This window comes from Octopus bimaculoides, chromosome 10 (genome assembly GCF_046866305.1).
Source record: "Octopus bimaculoides isolate indiv1 chromosome 10, ASM4686630v1, whole genome shotgun sequence".
NCBI classification, from domain to species: Eukaryota; Metazoa; Mollusca; class Cephalopoda; order Octopoda; family Octopodidae; genus Octopus; species Octopus bimaculoides.
This window is the reverse complement of record NC_142937.1, coordinates 82,685,273-82,712,825: the sequence shown is the minus strand read 5'-3', so window position 1 is coordinate 82,712,825 and position 27,553 is coordinate 82,685,273. Positions and strand designations below refer to the sequence as shown.

Here is a 27,553-nt window from a genome sequence, read left to right as displayed (position 1 = left end):
AATACATTACATAGAACATGCAAAAGCAAAGTGTGATAATGATTCAAATATATTAACTCTTGTCCCTAAAAAGGAATGTTGTTATGTTAATTTTTTATGATAAAAATAGGCTTTGACAAATAATAGTCTGAGTTCTTTAGCAAGATTTTGAATAATGACAAATAGAATAAAAATGTGAAATATTTTCCTCAACAAAGCATAAAAAAGAAAACGCTATAGGATTCAAATTTCAAAATATAATAAGAAATTGCATTAAAAGAAATATTGACAGAGTTTTTCAAATTGATAACTACAATTATTTTTTAAAAATATTTCTTTTGCAAGAAACTAAAGAATTTAATGCAAATTTCAGACTACAAAATTTGTGACTAGCAAACTATCTTCACAAAAGACATTGAATAAGACTGCATTTGTCAGTGGATGAGTGTGCACATACTATTGATTTCTGAATTTGAGTGCCTGTGTGTGTGTGTGTGTGTGTGTGTGTGTGTGTGTGTGTTCGCAGCACATAAGATCAAATATATCGAAGTTATTTTCAGTTTTTGTCATCGTAAATTCTTGAGAATCTTTCCTATTATAAAACACATCATTGATATCATCTCCATTTTCTATGAATAAATCAAAGTAAGACATCAATCTCATTTTGTCTATTTTGAATCAGATCAAATCTAAATAAATAATATGATCTAACAATAAGCAAGCTAAAAAAATAATTAAAGATGTTTCAATAAAAATAACAAGACAAGAATCAACTTGTAAATGAAATGTACCTAATTCTTTGAAAGAGATTAATTGGATATTAAGTAGAATGAATGTACAGAAATATTTACACATAATCTAAATGTCTTGGATAAACATTACCATGAGTGAGATTCATCAGCCAAGACTAAAGTTGAGTTTATATATATATATATATATATATATATATATATATATCCCCCTAACACATGCTAGCATGGAAAGTGGACGTTAAACGATGATATATGTTTTACTCAACAATATATCTATAATATATATATATAGTGGTGCATCAGCATGGCCGCAGCTCTAAGCTGAAACTTTAAAAAAAATTTTTTTTTAAATACCTCCAATTTGAACGAATTACAAATTTTATCTAAATTTCTTAAGGAAAAAATGACAATAAACAAATCTTTGTATTGCGGTTGGGGACTTTAGAAGGTTACAAAAATTAATAGAATAGTCATTGATTGAAACAATAATTCTCACAAGGTCTTTGTATTTTGCTCTCTCTCTCTCTTTACACACACACACACACACACACATATATATATAGTGTCTTTGTCTTTCCAGATCTAATTATCTAACTGTAGCTAAATAAAGGCTTAGAACAGAATTTTAAAAAATATTCTCAAGATCGAAATGCAAATGGATATATATCACATGTCACTCTACTTTTTCTGCCAATTCACCATTGTCCTTTTTCTCCTCCCCCCTCATAATAGTAATAATCCTTTCTACTATAGGTGCAAGCCCGAAATTTGTGAGAGGGGACTTGATTATATTGACCTTACTGTGTGACTGGAGTGGAGGCGCAATGGCCCAGTGGTTAGGGCAGCGGACTCGCAGTCATAGGATCGCGGTTTCAAATCTCAGACCAGGCGTTGTCAGCGTTTATTGAGCGAAAACACCTAAAGCTCCAACAGGATCCGGCAGGGGATGGTGGCGAACCCTGCTGTACTCTTTCACCACAACTTTCTCTCACTCTTACTTCCTGTTACTGTTGTGCCTGTAATTCAAAGGGTCAGCCTTGTCACACTGTATCACGCTGAATATCCCCGAGAACTATGTTAAGGGTACACGTGTCGGTGGAGTGCTCAGCCACTTGCACGTTAATTTCATGAGCAGGTTGTTCCGTTGATCGGATCAACTGGAACCCTCGACGTCGTAAGCGACGGAGTGCCAACAACAACAACACTGTGTGACTGGTACTTAATTGATCGACTCTGAAAGGATGAAAGGCAGTGAACAATGGTAACATGATGATGATGATGATGATGATGTTGTTGATGATAATAATAATAATAATAATAATAATAATAATAATAATAATAATAATAATAATAATAATAAGGTCAATATCTAGGCTACCATCTCCAGTAATTTTAAACCAGCAACAGAACCAAATAAGAAAGACATTCTTCATTATATATAAGTTCACAAACATTTATGTCACTTTAGAGTTTGAATATTGGTGAAAATTTGTAAATTAATTTTTAATCCATTTTATGATATTAGTTCCAAAAACGTAATTAGTAAAATTTAATAATAGAGGAAACAGGTGCACTATCTTAGAACACACAATCATATGAACACATTTAATAATTAGACATATGTAGAAAATTCGAACTAACTACATACCTTAATTTGAAAAATGCTTTGAAAGTAATTTATGTGTATAAAAAAGTACTCAGACATACAGACAGACATATACATAAATATCTAAAATACTTTGAAGATGAGGAAGGAATATATTATCTTTGCATTTAACCATAGCAAAAATATCTGCTATTTTTATTTCATTTTCTATAGAATTCATTCAAACTGGATAAGCAAAATACCATTTATATATTTAAGTAAGGAATATGACATTTTCAAAATTACAAGAAATTGAAACTACATGCATGCATGTATGTGTGTATGTATGTATGTATGTATGTATGTATGTATGTATGTATGTATGTATGTAAGTAAGCATGCATGTAGGTATGTATGAATAATGGGCTTGGGAGTGATGATAATTAAGGTGTGATTCCACAACTCCAGAACTGGAGTCTCACCACCAGATGCAGTTTAATATTATATCCAGTACATACCAGTCAGGGTCCCACCTATGTTTTAAATAGATTTCCTAAGAGTAGAGGAGGTTTTTGTCATTTTTGAAAAAGCCATGGTGAAGGCTGCTCTTCTTCGAGAAGGATACTTTGACATGAAATTCGCAGTCTAATTATTTGGCAATGCTTGTCACTGAAACCTACTATGGTGACCAAGAGAGTTGTACATTTTTTTTGTCACTTAAATCTAGCAATGTACAGATGTTTCACTTACATCATTTCATTTATTAGTTTAATGTGAGATGGCTATCATCTGGCAAGATGGAGCAATCACCATGCATGCATGTATGTTTCTATACATGTATGTATGTATGGATGGATGTATTGATATACACACATGTGTATATATATACACACATGTGTATATATATACACACACACACACACAATTACATTAATTAAAGGTCTAAAAGAGATTAATCTACTCTACACACATACAGAGAGAGAGAGAGAGAGAGAGAGAGAAAGAGAGAGAGAGAGAGAGAGAGAGAGAGAGAGAGAGAGAGAGAGAGAGAGAGAGAGAGAGAGAGAGACAGTGATTTTAATTTTTTACTTATAAAGACTAACATTCATAACTTTGCTAGTAGTAAAATAGAAACTGAATTTCAACATACAGATACAAAACCCAAGTAATAAACCAAGAACATGATGTATTAATGTAACTTGGAATTAAAGGTTAAACATTTCATATCACAGCCTTACAACCCACTACAAGACCACAGCAATAAAAAACCTGCCACTAACAAGTATGTCATCCAGAAGTGAGACTGAGAAGGTCAAGAAATATTGATAGACTTCAAAATAATTATTATTCCAATTTAAAGGATTATAAGAAAATATGAAACTAAAAAGATTAAAGTTAAATGCAATTAACATCTTATGTATAATAGAAAAATTGTTGGTTGTTTACACAAATTTACATACACATATTCTCTCTTTCTCTCTCACACACACACAGAGAATTCACATTGCTTCAGTTAGTCATATAAAGTTAAAATATATGCTAATTAATTATAACAAATAATGTAACAAATGTATATTTGGAGCTAAATACACAAAGAAATATAATGAATAGAATTGAACTCCTCGTTTATTTTCCATCTGTATGTTCCAATTCAGACAGATTTTGTGTAGGTAATCACATGATTTAACAATCAATATCTAATATAGTCTCCTTTTGTCTAGCAACGTGCCCAGTTGTGTGGAAACTTCTAGGTGCTGGACTCTAAAGAAATCTCAGATGAATGACGTCATATCACACAGGAAGTCATGCATTTGGTTCACCAGTTTATCAATCAGTATGAAATATGTGTTTTTCTAAGGTCTTGGCTTTAATGATACTCATGTGGAAGTCAAAGAGGGCCAAACCTTCATGATAGAGAAGCTTTCCGACATATATTAACCACAAACAGAAGTCTGGTATTGCATGTATGTTTATTTGCTTTACTGATTACTCATACTTGATGAAAAAGTAAAGGAGAAGTAGCATTATTCCAGAGTTTATTAATTTTAGATGTAAAGACAAAAATCATGCAAATATTTTATACAAGATTTGTATAAAATGTTTATAAAATTTTCCATTCTATTTCGCATTTTATATGAAACTGACAGTGTCATAAAATACAAGTTACAATGAAAAAATTATGTGTCGTTTTTAAGTATCTTGCAAATATTTTGAATTATGCATTTATAATGATGCATGGTTACTAGCATTTAGCGATAGAGAGGAACAGGCTCGGAAACACTACTAAGAATGACTGCATAAAAGAGAACATAAATCAAACAATACAAGTTGGTAAACAAATTAGTGAGGTGTACCAAAAAAAAAAAAAAATACTAAAAGCTAAGAGCATTAAGATTAGTTGGAGCAATATTATTATTTATACACCCACATATATATAAATAATATATGCACACATATAAATAGATAAATAAAAATAGTTGAGATATTATTCTAGATAACAGCTACATTATTACCACCATCAAATGTTTTAAGTACAAGAGTAGTACAATAAAGTTAACTTCAGGGCCATCAAAACTGATAAACCATATGATTAAAGTAGAGGGAAAGGATAATGACTTTGGTTAGAAAGAATTTAAATATTAACTTTCAGAGGTTGACTGAATTGATCTGTGACCTGGAATTTTTGTTCTGGAAAGAACAGAGATGGAAAACCAGATCTCTTCAAAGATACACATATACGTATACATTACATACACACAGAGCTATATACACATACATAAACAAATAGACACACACACACATTCTGTAATTTTTTGGTTTCAGTCACGGGACTGTGGCCATGCTGGGGCACTATCTTTTATATCATTTCAAAAAACAAGGCACTTGACACTGTTTTTTGTCATGTAAAAATAATTGTCACAGACATTCCAATAATGACTACATTATCTTTCCTTTGTCAGTTTTCTATCTATATAATCCAACGTATCTTATTCTTTTCAAAATGACAGAGTAGTTTGAGGGAAATTTGGTAGCTATTTATAGCAGATTGAGCAACTACATAGAGCTGCCTTACTTGGCTTGTAGCAGATAATATTTGTTGCCAAGGTGAATTAAATGAGTTTTGAGATTAACAGAGAATGGATAGAATTTAGTTGATCTCCTGTTTCTAATAATGTTAAAAGCATTATTTGCTCAAAAGGCAGATTGTAATATGAAACATGAGAAGTGAAAGATCCTCAGCAGCTGATAAAGAGTGAGCTGAATAAGATTTCCAATGTCTAACACAAATCTGAAAGGAGCCAGATGTCCTGAGATGGATAGGAAGTTTCAAATGCATTAAGTGATGCATAAGGGAAAAGAAATTGCAAGAATTTGGAGATGTAATAATGGATGATGTACTTGGTGTAAGCATTGTGAAGAAAAGTAGGCCAGTCGAAGAAGGTACGGAATGGAGTAATTAAGCAGGAACTAAGACACTATTAATCTAATAGAATGATTAATAAAGAATGAAGATGACTAGGAAGATGAAAAATTTTAGAAATTTTTAATTCAAACTAACCAAGGAAAAATGAGAAGAAACTAATTAGGATACAATAAAAAATTATTACACTATTACAAAGCTGAAAATCTGTGGTGGAAATGGGTAAACTCAAATCGACATCAGTAAATCACCGATAATTATTTTATTAATTCTAGTAAGATGAAAAGAAAAGACAACTCTGCTGGGACTTGAGCTCAGAATATAGAGAGTTTAAACCAACTCTTCTCTTTCTAAAGTTAATTCTATCCTTTGTGGGACATCAGGTGATGAGTTCTTTCCATTTGGCCGTGTCACCTGCCCCATAAAACCTACCCATTGCTACAGAAATGACAAAAAGCAGCCATTCTGATTAAATCTTAAACTGCAGAGTATTTAATACTCAATGATTTCAGTCACTTCAGTGTTTCTTCATTTTGACACACTAATAATGGAGAATTGCAAAAGATGATTTACTAAAAGATAGCCATAGTTAGTTACCATAAATTGGCTAATAAATTTGTATTACAGACATTTTTGGGGGTTTTTTTTTAACCCTTTAAGTACACTAATTAATATTTGAGCCTCTTACCTTGAGTGCCAAAAATATAATGTAAAATTAATAATGGGTTTAAATTGAATTTTTATACCTTTCAAAAATGCTTTAAGTTAGAATCACTTATTGATTACTTCTATCTCAACATACTTTTAATGAATCACTTAGTAGCAATCTCCCTATTAAAGGGTTAAAATCTTAGAACAAAAGAGTAATACACATGTATATAGGTTTGTATTAATTTATTTTCATTAACTGTTGATATAATGCAGTCTTGAATCTGAACCTTTATTCAAATTATCATTATCACCTCCAATATCTTTTATAACAATGCAATAGAATATTACTAAATGATATCAAATGTAATTATGAAAGCAGAAATCAATATTATCTGTTTGACTCTAACAGCTTATCAAATAAACAATGCCAACTTAACGGTATAGAGCTCATAATTCCAAGAGGAAATCACCAATATTAACTACAGAATTATGAATTCTTACAACATCAAGCTCAATCATACAATAGTTTAATATCTTTGATACATTTACAAGTCTATTTTATAATCATTGTCTTTATCATCACGGGTTTTCTATTTTATGCTATCTAGATGTAAATAATATGGGTGTAGTTGGCATCAACTTTCATCTCACTATGCTTCTAACCTCTCCTGGTATCAAATTTGCACAGGTCAGTTTTCATTACACCATCTAAGACACTGTATTATATCTATTCTAGAAGGGGCAAACCTATAACAGTTATTTAACTATAACAGATTCTATAATTCCATTACTTCGCATTACTTTGAGTCTCAATTATGCAATCCTAGATTCAAAATATTTTATATGCTGACTTTAACATGTTTGAATCCACTTGTTATTGTGTAGCTTCAGGTCAACTCTGACTGAGCAGACCCACAATCAAAGAGAATCCAGCCAAGATTTCATCTTATAAAGGCTACACCTAGGATTGCATTCTCCAAAATGTTCTCTTATTTAAGACAGTTGAGTGTGATTTGAGGGAGATCTGGTAACTATTTCTAGCAGATTGAGTACTTACATAGAAGATCAGCCCAAGCCAACCAATCATTAAAAGCATTACAGCCATGACTATCCCTTCATTATTTTTTTTTCTCAGATATAGTATATCTAAGACTACATTATTCAAATATATATTTCCATTCTAACGATGGAATGATGTGATTTGAAGAAGGAGATTTGGCTGCTAATTTCAGCAGTCAAGCAACTACATAGATGCCGTTTTTTTCTCACTGCAATATTTCTCATAGTAATTCCACTAATTTCCAGACAATATTTTATTTTCATCTTATTAAATAGTGTTTACTATTAAACAGTGTATATAGCACAACAATAAGTGGCAAGAAAATTTGTAATCAATATGGAACATAATTTTTTTCTTATACAACAGACACGTGATATTGTATTTAAAATTTACTTTATCTTGCATTGATTAGGTTACCCAATGGAAACTACCTATAATCTCAGGAAATCTATTATTTCTGGTATTAGTCTTTGCAAATAGCAATAGTTCTTACTTATTGATATCAGAATCATTGTAACATTTAATTAATAAGAAGACTTTCATTTTGCATCAATACACAATTTGAGCACTTATTAGAAATTTAATTTTCCACCAATTACATGAAGACTTTTATAATTAAAGTACCAAGATGTGTATGTGTGTGTGTGTATGTGTGTGTGCATATAAATATGTATAATGGCAGACTATCAAAATATTCATCTAAAAATAATTAAAGAGAAAAACTTGAATATTTTCTGTTCTTTTAGTTTTATTAGTTTCAATCACTAGACTTTGTCCATTGTGAGGTACAAACTTTAAGAGTATCAGTTGATTATATTGACCGCCAGCATTTATTCTGGTCTGGTACTTATTTCATCATTCTCATAGCATTCTAAATGCAAAGTGGACATTGACACACACACATATATATAATGAGATTCCACAGAGTTTTTGCCTACTATATATAAATTTATGAGGTATTGGTCAACTCTTGGCTATGGTAGAAAACACTTGCCCAAGGTTACAACCATTAGGATTTAACCCTGGACTATGTGTTTGTAAATTAAACTTGTTAACCATGCAGCCATGCCTGCATTCATGTTGTTGACATTTATATTTTGATTTAATAAAAACCTCAGTGAAGTTTTGTGTTAAGAATATTTATATTGACATTGTTTACACCAACAGAACATGGCTTGCAGGCTTGTCTCTGTGTTCTTCTATAACTGTTATTTGACTGTGAAGATCATGGTTATTAAATCATCAATATTTAAAATGATTTCCTCAGGACTTCTACATACAAGAATATTTTGAAGCTATAATTTTTCTTTAGAAAAACTGTCAACAACAAATATGAAACTAATAATAATAATAATAATAATAATAATAATAATAAGAAGAAGAAGAAGAAGAAGAAGAAGAATTTATTTGGTTTAATTCGTTAGAAATAACATGATTATACAAGTAAATAAACGATTCTGCTCTATTGAGCCAATGATGGAAACTACATGATTGTTTAACCTCCAAGAAATAAAAGTCAGAACTCCCTCATCTCAATCCTTTCTTTAAAAGTGGAAGGACACATTGTGTAATATATTATCAAGATACACAAAAATGATACTCTGGTTTTGGTTATGTCATCTTTAATCATAGAACATTTTGATCAAGGTTGATCTGATACTTCACAACGTCAAAGGTTCATAATGGAGGAGGAAACAGGATAAAGTTGAATAACTTATTTTATAATGGCATTTTGAAGACAAAACAATATTTTCAGTGTAATTGGAGTAATACTCTCTTTTTACTCTTTTACTTGTTTCAGTCATTTGACTGCGGCCATGCTGGAGCACTGCCTTTTAGTCGAGCAAATCGACCCCAGGACTTATTCTTTGTAAGCCTAGTACTTATTCTATCGGGCTCTTTTGCCGAACCGCTAAGTTACGGGGACGTAAACACACCAGCATCGGTTGTCAAGCGATGTTGGGGGGACAAACACAGACACACAAACACATATATATATTTAAGTTTTTGAACATTATTTTATGGATGCCTAAAATATAAATGCTTAGGATTAAAATAAAAGTAATTTTTTTTATCTAATTATTATTATTATTATTATTATTATTATTATTATTATTATTATTATTATTATTATCATTATTATCATCATTATGGAATAATTAACCATTGTCTTCATTTTAGCAGGAACAAAGCTAGTTTGTTTTTATATGGATAGTTACAGTAACATGAATTAATTCCAGAAAATCATTTGTAGTTATTTAATCAACATGGGGCAAATGAAAGACAAAGACAACAGTTTTAAAAACTTAGAATTTAAAAAAACTGATAAATAGACCAAGATACAAGAATGGGGTTCCTTTTTTTTTTTTTTTTTGAAGGAGAAGGGTTTGTTGTGAGGAGTGGATGTGTTGGTTAACTCTTCTATAAATGCAAATTAATCAGAAAGTAAATTATTTATTTATTTATACCAAGAAAGAATATAATACATCTTAGTTTAATTTTGCTGATAATTTGATTACTGATAATGAGAATATTCATTTGCAAAAATATAATTGTAAACAAGTTACAGAGTTCAACTTATTTTCCCTTCAAACAGAAACTGATGGGAGAACTTGCAAAGGCGAAAATGAATGAATAAATAAAAAATAGCGAATATGACTCATTGGAAATCTGTAAAATGGGAGAACAGGCAAGCGATAACTATGATTCACTAACTCTTTTGGTGATTGGACATAGAAGGATATAAAAGGGTTCAAACATAGTTCACAAGTGAGCTGCATAGAATGGTGTTGGCAACGGGAGATAAAGTTTTGTAAGCAATATGAAGCACAAAGTTAAGATCAGAGCACAGAAATGACTAAGATTACAAAAAAATTTTTCGATGAGCTCATCTCAGAAGTGCTAGATTAAATGAAATGAGCAAATATATTATAATAAAGAAGTAATTTTAATAGCTCAATCTGTTCAGTCAACCTTAGGAAAGTTGGGGGAGTCTTTATACAATTGTCTGAGCTGTTAGAAAAAGCTAAATAATTGTCAAATCACATCCTTCCATTTTAAATGAGGAAGAACTTCAATGTCCAATTTAATACAATTTAACACTGACTAGAAAATATAGATTAGTGATAGTTGTAATACCTTTTATCATAATCTGTTTGACTAGGTCTAACCTGCAAGGAGCACCACCAATTAGTATCAGTACTAATTAAATGGCACTAACAACAATGACATGAGCCTAAGTATATCTAAGAGCTCTTGTTAGACATAGAAGGGTAATCTCTTTTTAAATTACATGATGCAATCTAAAAAGAAAACAAGGTACATTGGCACACTAAATAATATAGTCCTAGATACACTATTTCTTTATAAAAAAAGATGGGACAGTAATACTTAGGAATGTCTTTTGTCATAGACTAACTTTAGGGGTTAAACAACAACGACAACAGTATTAACAACAAACATGAGTAAGAGAATGGAAATTGTGATTGTTTGAAAAACAACATTTTTGTTAAATGCAATAAGAAAATGGAAGACTATTCATTTTTAATTATTTTCTGAATTTTTTTTTTCAATCATGTAACTCCATTATCAAAATTGGATTATCTCTTTTTCAGGTTATAACTGCCAATTATTCATGTTTTAACAAATTGCAATAAGATTACTTCAGTAATTGTATTTTGTTTCATTAAATTGAGATTCATTCACATTCAAGTCCTTAAATTCATTCGTATTATATTTTCCATATAAAGAATAATGTCTTTGTTTTTTTGTTTTTAAATTCAGATACCAACTTAATGAAATCAGTCAAAAACAAATGAATAATTAGCTGTATATTTTGTGCTAAATAATAAAATTGTATTGAAATAATAGATATTCAAAGCTCATTAAGACTTTAACAAAACTGATTGGTAAGTCATGCTAAGTGGAAGTAGGAGAATGCTCCAAATTAACTATCATTTATCCTGAAGACAGTACCAGGGAAATCTATTCCATTTCAAATTATTTTCTCTCTTCTCTCTCTTATAAATATGCATACATGCACGTGTGCACACACACACACATACACATGCACATATACACACACACAAACTATTGTAGATTGACAAAGAGGATGACAGATCTCTCTCTCTCTCTCTCTCTCTCTCTCTCTCTCTCTTCTCTCTCTCTCTCTCTCTCTCTCTCTCTCTCTCTCTCTCTCTCTCTCTTTCTCTCTCTCTCCTCTTTATCTTCCTACCATAACAGATATAAAATTCTGAAGTACAGCCATTTTATGAATTGCAGTGATGATCTCAAATCAGAGCAAACTGTCCAAAATTATCATCCATACTTACTAACAAAAAGATTTATAGTGGTCACCAGTGAAGACTATTTTTAGATTCTCATCACATATTTAAACAATACTGGTCCTATCACTGGTTCATGCACTATTTGTTGATTACTAATACCAAGATTTTGGCATACATAAAACACATACTTTTAAATGCAGGCAGGAAGTGTAATCCCTTCAAAATCTAAAGTATAACATAAACAGGAGTCATTCAGTGGGAGGTTGATTAGAAGTCAATACGAGTACGTATGAGTACAAGCTCAATATGAGTACATATGGGCTTTCATTTGCTTAATTCTTTTATTCTTTTACTGCTGTCAGTCATTATTTCAAAAACTAGATAGGTTTGTTTAATGAAATATAAGTTTTATATTATACACAACCGCACATTTATAGAAATGAGTATAGTCTGACTCTCAGTTTATTACTGGTACTTATTAACTCTGGAGGGGTAAAAGATAAAGTTAATTTTGTAGGGATTTCATCTCACATCCTAAAATCTTATAATTAAATACAAGGCATTTTTACTCCAAGGTTCTACCAATTCTAACATCCACAAACATCAAATATGTAAACCTTCATTTAAACTTTTCATATAGATTCATGCTGATAAACAGAGTTCAAGTTTTTATGCAGATCCATAAAAGAATATCGATTTCATGTTATAATATAGATCCATAGTGGAAAATGGATTTTATGCTATCATATAGATCCATACTGGAATATAAATTTTTTGTTTTTATGTAGATCTACACATGAAAATGGATTTCATGTTTTCATAAAGATCCATACTAAAAAATAGATTTCCTGTTTTCATATAGATCCATGCAGGGAAATTGATTTTTTGTTGCCATATAAATAGATTTAATGTTTTCTAATGCTTGTGAGATGTTAGAGAACCTATCTTTGTACTTAGAACACTTATAATTAATGAATTACTGGTGCATTAACTGCGTTTTGTTTCTATGCTATGTATGTACTACAGAGTATATCTATAGATCTTAATCATATTTTAATTATTTTTTTACTCAACCATGTTATATTTTCCAATCCAAACCCGCTTAATTTAGATTTCATCATTTCATATTTCCTAGTTAATGAATTCTTAACAATGAATCATCAGTTTGTAAGTTACCATCAGCTAATTTGTCCAGTCCAAAGAAGAAGAAGGAAAAAAAATCTCATTATCATAAACCAGCCTCTTTCATTGCAGAAATTCTAAATTATATTGCCAATAAGCAAAGAGCTAACTAAATACAAAGAGTCATCGTCGCCATCATCATCATCATCTTTTAATGTTCAACAAAAAAAAAAAAAATGATAAAAAATATCAAAATGTTAAATTGCAAATTATAAAGAAAATTGTATAACAAAGGATATACACACATACGCACATATATTAGCAGCCAGTTGATGGTTCACTTTGTTGCTATTCGGTACCAAGCATGTTCAATAATGCAATTTTGTCTTTTCATTACTTTTTTATTCTTCTACTTGTTTCAGCCATATGGTTGTGGCCATGCTGGGGTACTTCCTTGAAGAATTTTAGTTGAAGGAATCAACCCCAGTACTTATTTTTTAAGCCTGGTAATTATTCTATCAGTTTCTTTTACCAAACTGCTAAGTTACAGGGAAATAAACACACTAACACTGGTTGTCAAGCTGTGGTAGAGGGGGCACACACACCTTTCAATTTCTGTCCACCAAATCCACTTACAAGGCTTTGGCTAGCCTGAGGCTATAATAAAAGACACTTGCCCAAGGTGCCACACACTGGGACTGAACCTGGAGCCAAGTCATTTGGAAGCAAACTTCCTACCACACAGCCACACCTGCCCCTTTATAGATTACATAATCTTTACACTTACAGCAAATAATAGTATGTCATGTATTAATCAGTATGTAGATGACTGCATAATCCCAATGAAACACCAGATCTTCAGATCTGATAATGTTACGATACTTTCTTTATTCAGGTATTACCCTGCTTGCTAATACCGGTGCTTCTGGCAGAGAAAATGGAGTTAGGTATATATTTTTCATTTTAGTGTATGTATAGTCAAGAAATTTTTCTATTACAACTCTATCTTTATTGACATTGAACATCAACTCTGAGAGTTAACACAGAGAGCGCCTTTTCGTCAATAATTTCCAATAGTAACTTATGAAACTCACCTATCACTTCCATGTTAGCTTTAACAGTTTCATCACTTACCCTTATGCTGTACAAGCCTGTAAAATCAATCAGGCAACAATAAATATTTCTTCCTCAACATGTTATTAATTTTTTTTACCTTTAAATCTTCAAAAAGAGTTATGACTTTCTCTGAATGTAATTAAGACATCATTATGTTGATGCTGTCATCCATTCACACAGTTTTTCTATTTCTTTCATCACTGACCTTCATTCCTTACTAATTATCACGGAATTATATAGGCACAGAATCTTTTAGATGTTACATAATACACTATTTGTTCTTTAAAATTGTTGCACCAGCAGAGCAATTCATCCCAAGCACATCTGTTCTGTTTATCATTTTCTCACTTCTTTCAATTCCCTTTATAATATCCACCCTGCTTTCCAATACAGCGTTGCAATATTTCTACCACCATCATCACTGGCTCCACTCTAAAGCTTCTAAGATATTTTAGGGTGATTGAAAATTTATTTGTAAAAACCACAAATAACAATGAATCACAGGCATGACATCACACAAAGTGACAAGAAATGTATTTACAAGGTGATTATGAGGAGCTAAATCCATCTGTTATGTCGTAGTTGAACTTCCAAACCGGTGAAGTGTTCAAAATTTGTATTTGCAAGCAAGCTTGTTTGTTTCTCTGAAAGTTCATAACAACTAAAAGAGTACTTGTAACTGTTATTGTTATTTTTATGGTTTAGCCAGAGGAAGAAGAGGAGTGCTTATGACAAGTAAAGAAACTGAGCTTGCAGTTATCTTCAAATTGGAAACCTAGCCCAAATTTTGGCAGAAAGTAGATTTGGATAAAGGCAAACAACATCCAGGTTGTTGTATTAAATGAGGTAAGAGATCAAGCTACAGACACTCATCAGAAGTACTTCTCAATCTAAGGCCATTAAATATCTCAGCGTTGTTTCAGTCGACAAGAAAGATATCGGTTGTCTATTTTTCTCTATAATGAATTACGAATGAAGAAGCAGAGCTTTAAAAGTGTGTGATATGGAAATTTTAACTAAAATGAAAAACCGAATCAAAACAATTTGAAAAGTAGATTCATGTTTTAAAAAACTATTTTGAATAATTTTTCAGTTAGCTCTCTTAAATAAAAATCTTTAAGTAAATATCTTTGAAATGAATTCTATCTTAATTTAAAATTCAGTGACTAACATAAAAAAAAAAATTCCATTGAATAACATAGCCAATATAATCGTGCATGCAATAACATTTCTTCCAAGTTTTATATAAATCAATAAAATTCACAATTTAGCTGAATATATGCTTGTAAATTTAAATATATTTATTCAAATATATTCATCCTGTGTATATATAATGGGAATCTCAAAGATAGATTAAAGCTAAGTGAGTAAAGCTCTATCTGCAATGAAAGAGTCAGCTTAATTTTTTTTATAGGATGGACAATAATTGGATGATGGTGACTGATGATTAATAGTTAAGAATTAACTAAGAAGTATTATGTAATAAAATTCAAATTCAAATTAAGTGAGTGAGGATAAAAGAATCTAACACTGATGGGGCATGTAAAACATCCAATTCAGTATGTTTAAAAAAAAATATACATACATATATGTATATATAAATACATGTATATATATATATATATATATATATATATATATATATATATACGCACACATGAATATAACAAAATTAAAATTAAAGCATATAGAAATATCTACAACCATACAGAACATATCAGTGAATGATATTCATTTAAAGTAAATAAAGTGTGTTATTTAGCAACAAATCTATCCAAATCAAACATTTAGACAGGAATTTTAAATATCAGAAAGTTATTTTGTAAATATATATTATTAAAAGGGATTCTTTTCTGACAAAGGCATAACAGTGTACATTCAAGGAGGGGACAGGTATAGCCAATTATATCACTTTTTATATTTGACAGGTATTATTTTATTCACTTAGTGAGGTTTGAACTCAGAATGTAAAGACCATATGACCTTTTGCCCATCATCTTCCACTTCTTCCGTACGATTCCATACTATTAAAGAATATTAGATACTAGAAATCTGTATATGCAAATAGCATATGCAGAAACAAAATAGTTTATTCACACTTCAAGAAAAATATCAGAGAATTAGGTAGTTATTGCAGGTCAAACAGTCATACAGAGATTTTCTCGTTGTCTTATGTTAATTTTATTAAAATAAGTCAGGTATCACCGTAACACTAAGGTATGTATTGCAACATGAAGATAGAAATCAGTCACTTTGACAACAATGTATAAATCTCTATAACACCAAGGTAGATATGACTATAAAACCTAAGTTGATATCACTATAATACTAATGCCAATATCAGTAACACTAATTCAGATATTAGTATAATACCAAGATTGATATATAATATCTAGATGCATATTACTATGACAACATAGATAGGTGTTTTTATAACACCAATGCAATTATCACTCCATCAAGATGGTTATTACCTTTGTAACACAAAGGTATTTATCACTGTTACACCAAGAGAGACAGCACTGTTATGTCAAAGTACATAGTGCTATAACAACAAGGGTAGAGATTTCTATATCATGATACTGCAAGAACAGTGGATTTAAATTCTTGACAGTTGACAATGATATAAAAATGGAATTATTACAAGAAAATTTACCATCTTTGGTAGGTTGCAGTGTTCACTTAGTACAACAAAAATACCTACCTATGAAATATATGAGTGTGTTAATGTGTTAGAGCATTTATGTAATTAGAATATATAGGTTTTATCTTTGTATTTCTTTCAAATACTTTTTATATTTGCAGCTATACTTAGTTTTGTATTCAATCTTACATTAATTTTCATGTCTGTTTTTCTCTCGATCTGTGTGTGTGAGTGAGTGTGTGTGTGTGTGTGTGTGTGTGTGTGTGTGTGTGTGTGTGTGTGTACACACACATAATTTTCCTTGTACATATGATTGTTTTCTAAGCATATATTCATAAATAGTGATAACTAATAATGTTTATAAATAACTGTGATATTTTCAGTAAAACTGATTAAACACCCAAAAGCTAAAATTCATTTCCCTACATCTAAATAAAGATGGGTTTTAAAGAACTGACATAAATATCTTAAAACTTCAGTAACTTGTAGCAAGTAAAATATCTAAAATTTTATTTCAACTGCTACTTAATATGCCACTCTCAGGGTATAATTTACATTTTATCCTGAAGCAAAAGAAACAATCTATGTAAAATCATTCAAACATTTGTAAAGTGCTTTTATAAATTTACTTATCCAGAAGATGAACAGACAATATTAACTCAGTTCAAATCCTGCCAGACAATTCTTTTTATACTTTTGGGATTTGATAAAAATAAGTACTGGTGAACTACTAGGCTGATCTACATGCATATTTCATCCAAACACTAAAATTTGTGTTTCTATAGTTATGTCAGAGACTAATATTATCATAGATTTTAATTATTCTCAAAACGAAATAACATTTTAATGTGAATGTTTGGCAGAATTGTCAGAGCCTTGCAGTAACTGTTCCAAGTCCAAATTTTGTCAAGGTAAACTATGCTTTTTTTTATCATTCAAAAAAACTATGTTTCATTTTTACCATTCAAATACCAGAATAGATTCTACTTCTCCTCTGTCTTTCTCTCTTTCTCATGTACACACTTCCTGAGAATCAGCTATACTACACTTTAAGAGGGTTGTGGGGGGACCATTCACAGTGTTCGTTTCCTTCAGAAAATGGAGATGATGTGAGTGAGAAGCTAGCATGCCCTTCTCATTTATAGTATGCTTCAAAAAGAATTGAAAGACACCAGAAAACATGGTTGGTGGTATTGGTGGTGAATGAAACAATGTGTTGTATGGACAGACTGTTAAAAAATATAATCCACCTTTGCTTCCAACAAAAAAAGAAAAATCAGTATTTGAATAATTTTTTGCCGTTATGACTGAATTCTGAATCTGTTGTGTAAATATGAATAAACAGCCAAAGTTAAACACAGTTTCAATAAAACTAAAACCATATAATGCGATGGATGAAATTTTTAATTTCAATTTGAATAATAGCTAAACCAGAAGTAAACCCAATTAATAGAATATCAAGTTATCTATTATATGCTTGATAATAATAACCTAGTTGTTTTCTTCACATAGTTTTAGCATCCATTTATTCTATGCTGGTACAGACAGGTCTGTAATACAACATTAAACTACATATATTGTAATCTGATGTCATCTTATGGTAGCTATCGTTTTTGTGAAAATCAATATTTTCAGATATGATTTAACCATATTCTCTCAAGTGTTTCTTGGCCTACATCTACCAGAGGTACCATATCAACTTATTATTATTATTTATTCATTCACTTCACATATAATTGTTGTAGAACCTCTCTATTCACTATTCATGTCTCACTGCCTTTTGTATGAAAAAACAAAACCTTTTTGTTGGCAACAAATATAACAAGGACTTCTATTTGGTCAGCAGGCTGAATGACTGTAGAGAGGCTTGTAATCAGTATTATTGAGTTTCAAGGAAGAAAGAATGAAATTGTATATGTCAAACATGTTAATGTTATAAATGAAGTGAAACACTAACAACCAGGAATCAAAACTGGTTATGGATATGGTTTGTTCAAACTTTATCTTAACTTTACGATGCCCACTAGTAAAATATAGTGAGATACATCTATAATGAAATGACTAGAAAGATCAAAATATACTGTTTCATAGTATGCAAAAAAAAAAATTATAAAAGTAAAAAGGAAATTAAGAAGCTAAATATGCAGTGAAAATATTTGATGATTGATAACAGTTATATGTATTTAGACCCTATGGCAAGGCGTTATCCTTCTTTAGTCATTCTAGATGAAATTTAAGTCTCTACATTCACTTCATCTTTGAATAGTTCATGGAAGGAAGAACATCCAAACTATTTGCTTTAACAATTCAGGTGCAAATATCTAAATTTGCAAAAATCATTCAACCTCTGCTAGAAAAACAAAAAAAATGGATTGAAGAATGAAAGAAAGAGAGAGAGAGAGAGAGAGAGAGAGAGAGAGAGAGAGAGAGAGAGAGAGAGAGAGGAGGGAGAGAGAAAGGGAGAGTAAGTGTGTATGTGTGGATGTTTCTAAATATTTGAACATTTGCTAGAATTTTTTCAGGAGAAACTGGTATTACAGATAGATGTCAAATTCTACAGTAAAACACTCCATCATGTAATAGAAAGTGATACTTACTTTTCAGCTGTAGGTTAACATTTTACCCCAAACTGTTCAAATGCTTGAACGGGAACACACATGTACACACACACACACACACACACACACACACACACACACACACATACACACACACGTTCTTAATTCTATATTTCTGTTCCATACTGTACTACACATCTGGCTCTTTGTGAACAGTTCCCCTAGCATATTCAGTGAAAAGTTGATGGCCCCCTCACTCAACCCTTCTCCATTTATTGAGAAAAGTGTGTAGTAAGTAGTTTCTCATGACTCTTCACTCAGCACAACCAGGCTAATTCTGAGAGAAAGAAAGAGAGAGAGAGAGAGAAGAATCAATTCTAGTACTTGACGGGGTACTATAGTATTAAATGACCCTGAAAGGATGAAAACCGAAGGTGACCTTGAACTCAAAGTGCAGGGAGCTAGATTAAATACACAAGGCATTCTATTCAATGCTCTAACAATTCTGCCAATTTTACTGTGTTGGTCAGGACATCAAGTTATGTAAGCGAAGCAAGTAACATAATATTTAGATGGCTAATAGCACAAAAGATTATGCATTAAATTAGAATGGTTAGTGACATAAAGGTTAAGATATTGTTCTTATTCAAATATCCTGGCCTAGAATTGCACAATTTGAGCATACATTAAGGTGCACCTTTGTATAAGTATGTATATGTACACATGCACAGAAACACATGTTTGCTACTGAATTAGTTAAGACTCTGTGGAAGTCTAGCAGTTAAGTAGTAGAACAACTTTTTGCTACCCCAGAATGGCTGCAGCTCTCAAACTGAAACTAGTAAAGAAAAATAAAAGCTGATTAGGCAAGACATAAAGAAAGTAAATAAAAGAATTTATTTTATGTGTTCACTCAACCTGTAGAAATAGCAACCAAATTTTCTTCATATCATATCATAATGTCCTAAATGTAATAATAACCACATAAATCCTGGAATCAGCTATACTCAGCCATTGAGTGAATGCATGCAAAAGGGTTTCATTTCTGTGTACATTTGGGCTCTACCGTGCTTCTATAGTTTATCCCAAACAATCACCCAGTGTTTACAACCGTACTACAAGTAATAAACACCAACCTCATTGATAGCACCTTGGCTAAAATTTTAAACTGCATTCAATAATAACTATACAAGGTACACAGACATGTACTTAGTTGTGCAGTGGAAGTACACAGCTTAGTGTATTGGGTGTAAGGCTCATAATCGTAAGATCAAGAGTTAAATTCTTGGATCGGGTGGCATGTTGCATCCTTGAGCAAGGTTTTCATTTCACATTATTCCAGTGCTTGCTCCCTCTTGCTCTCACATCCTTGATGTTCCATTGAGTAAATTGTGAGAGTTGAGAGTGTCTCTATTTGTTGATGACTGCATAAGGCACCAATAATGAAAGCAACTATAATGGTACAAGCAACTAGGTTGCATATATTTGCAAGTGATGGGCTTGGTTTGGTTGGAAAGCAGACATTACTACTACTACTACTACTACTACTACTACTACTACTACTACTACTACTACTACTACTACTACTACTACAGCAATAACAACAACAACAACAGTGATTTCCTCAAATGAAACAAATTACTATTCCCTAGAAATGTTTATTTTATTAGTATTACTACATCATCAATGACTAGGTCTTTGAATTTAAATGAAAAGCAGTGCTCAGCAATGGCTAAAAAAATGCCAAAGAACAAAAGAATCTATCAATAACATAAATAACAAATATACTCAAACATTGAAGAGTAAAAAAAGATTTCTTAAAAATTGTATATATATATATATATATATATATATATATATATATATATATATATATATATATACACACACATGCACCAGAACATAAAGTAGAAACTGCACGAGATCATTATAAATATAAATTTCTAACAAAGACACAAATAAAAAATAAAAGGGGGAAGGCATAGTTATTATATGGATGTCCAGTACTTATTTGTTTTTCTTTTTTGTTGATCACAAAAAAGTAAAAAAACAAAGTAGCCTCTAATGGGATTTGAACTCAAAACAAAAGTATTACAACAAATATTGTTAAATGCTCTACTGATTCTACTATATATAAACATACATGAAATAACTAGAATGCCTGAGTAAATATTTTTGATTGAATTGTGCCCAAAGAAATATGCTGTTATCAATAAATATCAATTAAATTTTTGTTTTCCTATTCTATTTTTTTATTGTTTTCCATCTGTTTTACCATGCTTGCAGATTTGGGATGGTTTATTTGTTTGAGCAATTGTTTCTTTATTTTATACAGCTGGATGCCTTTCCTACTGCAAGCCAGTCAACTGTGAAGGAAGTTTAGTCAGGCAAACACAAGCAAGCAGAGTTTATACCTTGTTCAAAAGCACTAGACAATGACTGAAGCAAGATCTGAATTTATGACCATGTGATCAATTGACCAGCGTCACAGTGTAACAACTATTGGGTTTAATTTCATTTATAATTTTTTTTTTCTGTTTTCAATTTTTAATCCAAATAAAATTATGGATTCTCAGCAGTGAGTTAAATTCAATTGTTTAATAAGTTTGAAACTTAACTAAATATTTATTGTAAAGTTCTGTTCATAAAACTTCTATAATTTATGATCAAATAAACAGTGAAGCATTTAGGCTGATACATGAGACTATTGATACTAAATCATAGGTCTTTCAAGCTTTCTCAACCATTATCTCTTGGTTGCTAAGCATTTGAGCTAGGCATCTGATCAGAAAATGATTTCATGCTTTTCTTTCATCAGTCTCAGAGTTCTTGATATGAACCAATAAATGAACCACCATGTATTAATTCAATATGCCAGAAATAGCAGTCAAATCATTCTCACATTACACCCTGCTACCTTAGAAAAATGACACCTTAGATAATGTAGTTGAGGTTATGTTATACATGTAAGTGTTGAGGCTGAAATGATTTTGATTACAGGTGTGCTCAATCAGGGCCAATTTGAGATTAAGTAACAATAACTGTAATGAATTTAATAAAGTCAGAATCGAAGATACTTGGCTTATTTGGCTCTGTATTTGATTCTTGTATTTCGGTAGTTAGGATTGGAATCTATTTTGTTAGACATCACTTGATCATGGTCAAACTCTTATTGATGAAGATGCTTTTAAAACTTCATTCAGTTCGGTGGGTCAGGAGGAAAGGGTGCTACATCTGATATCTACAGTCCTTGTTTTAACACTGGTGAGATCAATGCAGTTAACGTTGCTAGAGAATAGTTGCAAGTCGATGATGATAGGAAAATAGTGAACCTGTAGGTAATTCTAGCAGGCTGACATCTCAAGGTGAAAAGGCTGGAGGATATGATTAGTATGGGGGGGGGTCACAATATGTGTGATGAGTGAGACGAATGAATGAGTGAGTGAGTGGAGGTAACACAAGTTTAACTCCAAAAAGTAGAAGCTACAGCAGGAGGGTGGGGGTGGGGGTGGGGGTGAAAAACAGAGAGGGACAGGAGGTGGGGAAGAGACAGCATATCTATGGACCAGAAGTTGGAGTGTGTTGGTGTGCTACTTTATACTACTCAGTTCATTTGCGGTATATTAAAACATTCAAACTTCGTTCCAAGCTTAAAAATTAAAAGCTTAAAAAAGAAATTAAAAAAAAGTACCTAATGTAGCCAATTAGAAAATAATCATATAAACATGATACAAACAAGAGATTAGGTGGATGAAGCAACAAATAGCTAATTAAAATATTAACATTAATAGGTTTTAACTATTGAAAGTGTCATAAAATGAAAGACATGTGTCTTCATTATCTTTATCTTGTATACTCTATACAAATATTGTGAATTTCATGAACAAAGAATAATTTTTGGTTGAAATAGTTTCATAATGGTTTATCTAAACAGGCTAATATTTTGACTTTATAAGCATGTTTGTTCAGATCAGACACAAAGCAGCCAAATAGGTGTGTTTCTCAGATTCTGAAGGGCTTTTGCTGTGTTTGGGAAAAGTACACACATACATACCAACTATAAACACAAATACACACATACAATGCAATTGTTGATATGAAGGGCATCGAAATATAAATTTTTTTTTTTTAAATCAAATTGTAAGAGGGAATAAGCAAATGAAAGGTAAAACGGATCATTAGGTTCACCATAGACAACTTCTCTAGTGCCAATGTCACAATAAAATGATATAAAAATAATTAAGAAGCTAAGAGAGAACCAAAGAACTGTAGGAACAGTGCATGAATGCATGCATGCATGCATGTATGTATGCATGTGCATGGATACATGCATACGGCTGTATATACACGTGTGTGTGAGTGTGTGTGTGTGTGTGTATGCATATATATTTTGTTTCATCTAAGGTCAGACTGCACAAGATAAATCAAGAAAATTAAATTTCAATATAAGAGATGCAATGATCAGTTGGCAGCAAAATGCCAAAGATATAATATATTTGTTATTGAGCAATATATATAAAAAAAAAAACCCATAAAACTCAAATTGTTGTCACCCTGTTTAGAGATTCTGAGCAATGCAATTCTAGTTCTTGATGCATCTAGCAATACTTATGATGGATGAGGCCAATCAGATTTGTCTAAATTGTACAAATCGCAGACCAGTAAATGTTAAATGGAATAATAAAGATAAGAGCAGTAATAATAACAATGAAATAAAAATTATTGTTCACAAGTGATCCTTTAAGCTTTTTGATTGAATCTTTCACACATGATAAAATTTAAGAAAATAAAATAATATAGATTTGAAGTGAAATTATAGGAGTGAAAAAAAAAATACAATAATCAATAAAATTTCAGATTTATTATCAATATCTTTGAGCAAGTAATTAAAACTAATGACTGATTAATAACAGTACAAACAGAATAGTCATTGAAAAGTTATGTTCTGTAATGAAATGTGTTTTGAAAAACAATATATACATTTAATGAAACATTATCAAAAATATCTAAATATGAATTTTTTTATATATATATTTGTTTGAAACATTTCCATTATTTTAAATTCACTTGAGATTATAAAACAAAATTTCATTAATTATAATCAAAACCACTGAAATGTTGATCTAAAAAATATGGCTCCCTAGTTTCTCAAATCAGAAATATAATGAAGAACAAATCTGAACAGACAGCAATTATTACTTAAATTTATATTTTCTAAGGCTTCTGTCAGTTTGTAGAACTGGCTTGATAGAAAGTGAGTTTTAGTCAGTATTATTTAAATATAAATAGGGAACTAAATAATAAATAATTTCACTACTAATGATTAAATAACAAGAAAAGATATAGAAATTTAGTTGGTATAAGGAGCCACTAATGAGCTCTGTTTTGTTTCAGGCTATATCTTATTAAACCAAGCTTTGTCATTGATACTTCTGGAATTAATGAAGTAACAACATTGCCAACTCTATAGTGTAGTTATGCTGTAGTAGGAATCATAAATAGCAACGTTCATTCCTATATTTTAATAAAATATAGCAAAAGATAGGTGTGTGAGAATATCTTTATTGCCTTAGGTGATGACCAACTATTTTACCTGTCTTTTTCTCTGATGCTGATTTCTTTAATTTATCAAGGTAACTGGGGCATCTTTGAAGAAATATTACTAAAGCTTTTATATCTAGCCTGAGAACATTACACTTTGTAGGCCAGTCCTTATCAGAACACATCAAGTGATTATTTACACAAGACATTGAAAGAAAGTGGCATCTTTGCAGAGGAACCAGGTAGAATATTATCAGCCAATGTAGCTGTAATCTGTTAAGTGTTAAAAAATACAAATTTACCATAAAAATTATACTAAAATAGATGAATAAAAATTCATACATTAAGGGAAGAATACTCTAACATTAAAATACGTTTATGAAAATCATGATTTAATAAAACGTATTTAGGAGATTTATATTGCTTAATATCCTAAAATTGTACAAAACAATGGAATTTAACATTTATGCTTAGAATCATAGTTACATAGTTTACAACAAACATAAGAATAATGCTTTAAAGAATGAAAATAAGAACATGCACATACTCACAAATACATACACAAAGACTCATATCTTTTACTTTTTACTTATTTTAGACATTAGACTGTAGCCATGCTGGGACACCACCTCGAAGAATCTTTAGTTGAATGAATTGATCCTATTACTTATTTACTTTTTTTAAAGCCTGGTACTTATTTGATCGGTCTCCTTTACCAAACTGCCAGGTTACGAAGACATAAACACACCAACACAGGTTATCAAGTGGTGGTGGGGGACAAACACAGACACAAATACACACACACACATATATATATGACAAGCTTCTTTCAGTTTCTGCCTACCAAATCCACTCACAAGGCTTTGGTTGATTTCAGAAGACACTTGTCCAAGGTGCCATGAAGTGGGACTGAACTCAGGACCATGTGGTTGGGAAGCAAGCTTCTTATCAGATATCCCAGATTTTTAACAGTGATAATCCATTTTCTCAAGTGTAGTAAGTAAGAGTTGCAAATTTGGATAATTGTATTTATATGAATCGTTTGATGCACTTTGTAGTTTGATGCAATGTGGTCACTAATTGGTAACCACTTTACCATAATGAATTATAAAATGAGCTAGGTTGTTGATGGGCGCATCATTCAAAAGAACAAAATACAATGGCTGTAGCAAGGTTTTGTTTTAAGATCTTGTGGATTTTACAACCAATTTGCATTTCTAGTATCTGTTAGATGGTTCTTAAATGTTAACTTTTTAAAATGGTTATTTCAAGTATCTCTGATATAAAAAAAAAGATCTACTCTAAAACAGAGTCTGAAAATTTGTACAAGATTACAAATACTGGTGGCACAAGCATTTGAATTTATCAGCCTCAGTACATGAGATAGGCTTATTTTTATCAACCTTAGCTGGAATTTTGAAAAGAGCTGTCACAATGTCACAATCTTACAGAGATTTCAACTTGTAAGGCATTTTATCCTGTAAGTGAAATTTGGTAGACATAAATTATGTAGAAACCTATACAAAATCATTCCTTGGGTGGTTGATTTAACCCAATGTCTCGTTTAACACTACTAAATGCCTCAGAGGAAGGAGCAATTTCATGAAGTGTACAGTGTTGCATGAATAACTATTCATGCCAGGTTTGAAAATAGCTTTCTTCAGCTTGTTTCAGAATACCTTGAAGAAGGTCACGGGAGCTATTCTTCCCCTTCTTACTAAACTGCACATTTAAAAAGGGAGCACTATTACAGTAACTCTAAAGGAACACAGAAGTGCATGTAAATTTTTTTTCTGCTGAAATATTTCATTTACTTAAGCCAGGGATTCCAAAACAATTTTTGCACTGATTGATGCACTTTAAAATACATAAAAATATTTTGATGCACTTTGTAAAATATAAAAAAATATATATATAAAATAGGAAATTATATATATCATACATTAAATGTAAATACTATAAAGTACAGAAAATTATCAATAAATGAAGCAGAAATATCAAGACTACATCTCAAATTTCAGTTTGCTTCTTTTGCATTTTAAAAATGTAATTTTATTATTTTTATGGCAGACCTATCTTTATTTCCCAGCATACCAACCTGTGGTTGTGCATCATTTTCAAACCACTGGTTCAAGCAGTAAGTTCTCTAAACAAAATCTGTTAAAATGGAATAACCTTTCCTAGGAGGTTGGAATTGTTCTTTACTTAGACTTCAAATATGCCTAGATTTAAAAATTAACCCAGAACACTTGTTTTGAACTAGTTTACATGAACTAGATCAACACCGACAATATATACTCCCTGCAAGATTATGCAAAATAATTTCTTTGAAGAAATATCTTTCATTGACATCAATGCTGACAGCAATGATGCAGATAGCATCAATGCAACAACATGACTCCTGTCTTTCTCTGAGAGTATCTCTCTCTCTCTCTCTCAGTGTCTTAGCAAGGCCATAGCCTTGTGATGATGATAATGATGATGATGATGATGATATTGATGTGTGTGTGTGTGTGTGTGTGTGTTGTCAATTACAAATGAGCTGTTTATTTTTCATGACTCAAACTTTCACAACTACTGCAATCATCATGTCAACCATTTTCTTTTTTGGTATTTCAGTTAGATGTATTATAAATTGCATAAAAGATCAACCTGAAATACTGAATTATCATAATAAATTCAGTGATGTGAAACTATAGTTACAAGAAAAACACTGCAGGCTAAATAAACAATATATTCTAGACAATATATTTTGCAAATATCCCACTCTTTCATTAATAAAAGCAACTGCAACCTTTGAATATTTATTTTGCATCAGAAAATGCAATTGCTACTTCT

General features: G+C 31.1%; 1 protein-coding gene and 1 long non-coding RNA gene across 24 annotated transcripts in view; one reads left to right on the top strand and one right to left on the bottom strand.

Annotated features, from left to right (window-relative positions):
• LOC128248925 (uncharacterized) overlaps positions 1–27,283 on the top strand; it is a 93,894-nt gene extending 66,611 nt beyond the window's left edge. The window contains exons 2-4 of the long non-coding RNA XR_008265080.2: positions 14,678–14,818; positions 17,480–17,527; positions 21,510–27,283. This is a non-coding gene — a long non-coding RNA (uncharacterized LOC128248925). The remainder of the gene's footprint in view (positions 1–14,677; positions 14,819–17,479; positions 17,528–21,509) is intronic.
• LOC106871599 (tyrosine-protein phosphatase Lar) overlaps positions 1–27,553 on the bottom strand; it is a 591,306-nt gene that overhangs the window by 507,077 nt on the left and 56,676 nt on the right. The window lies entirely within an intron of this gene.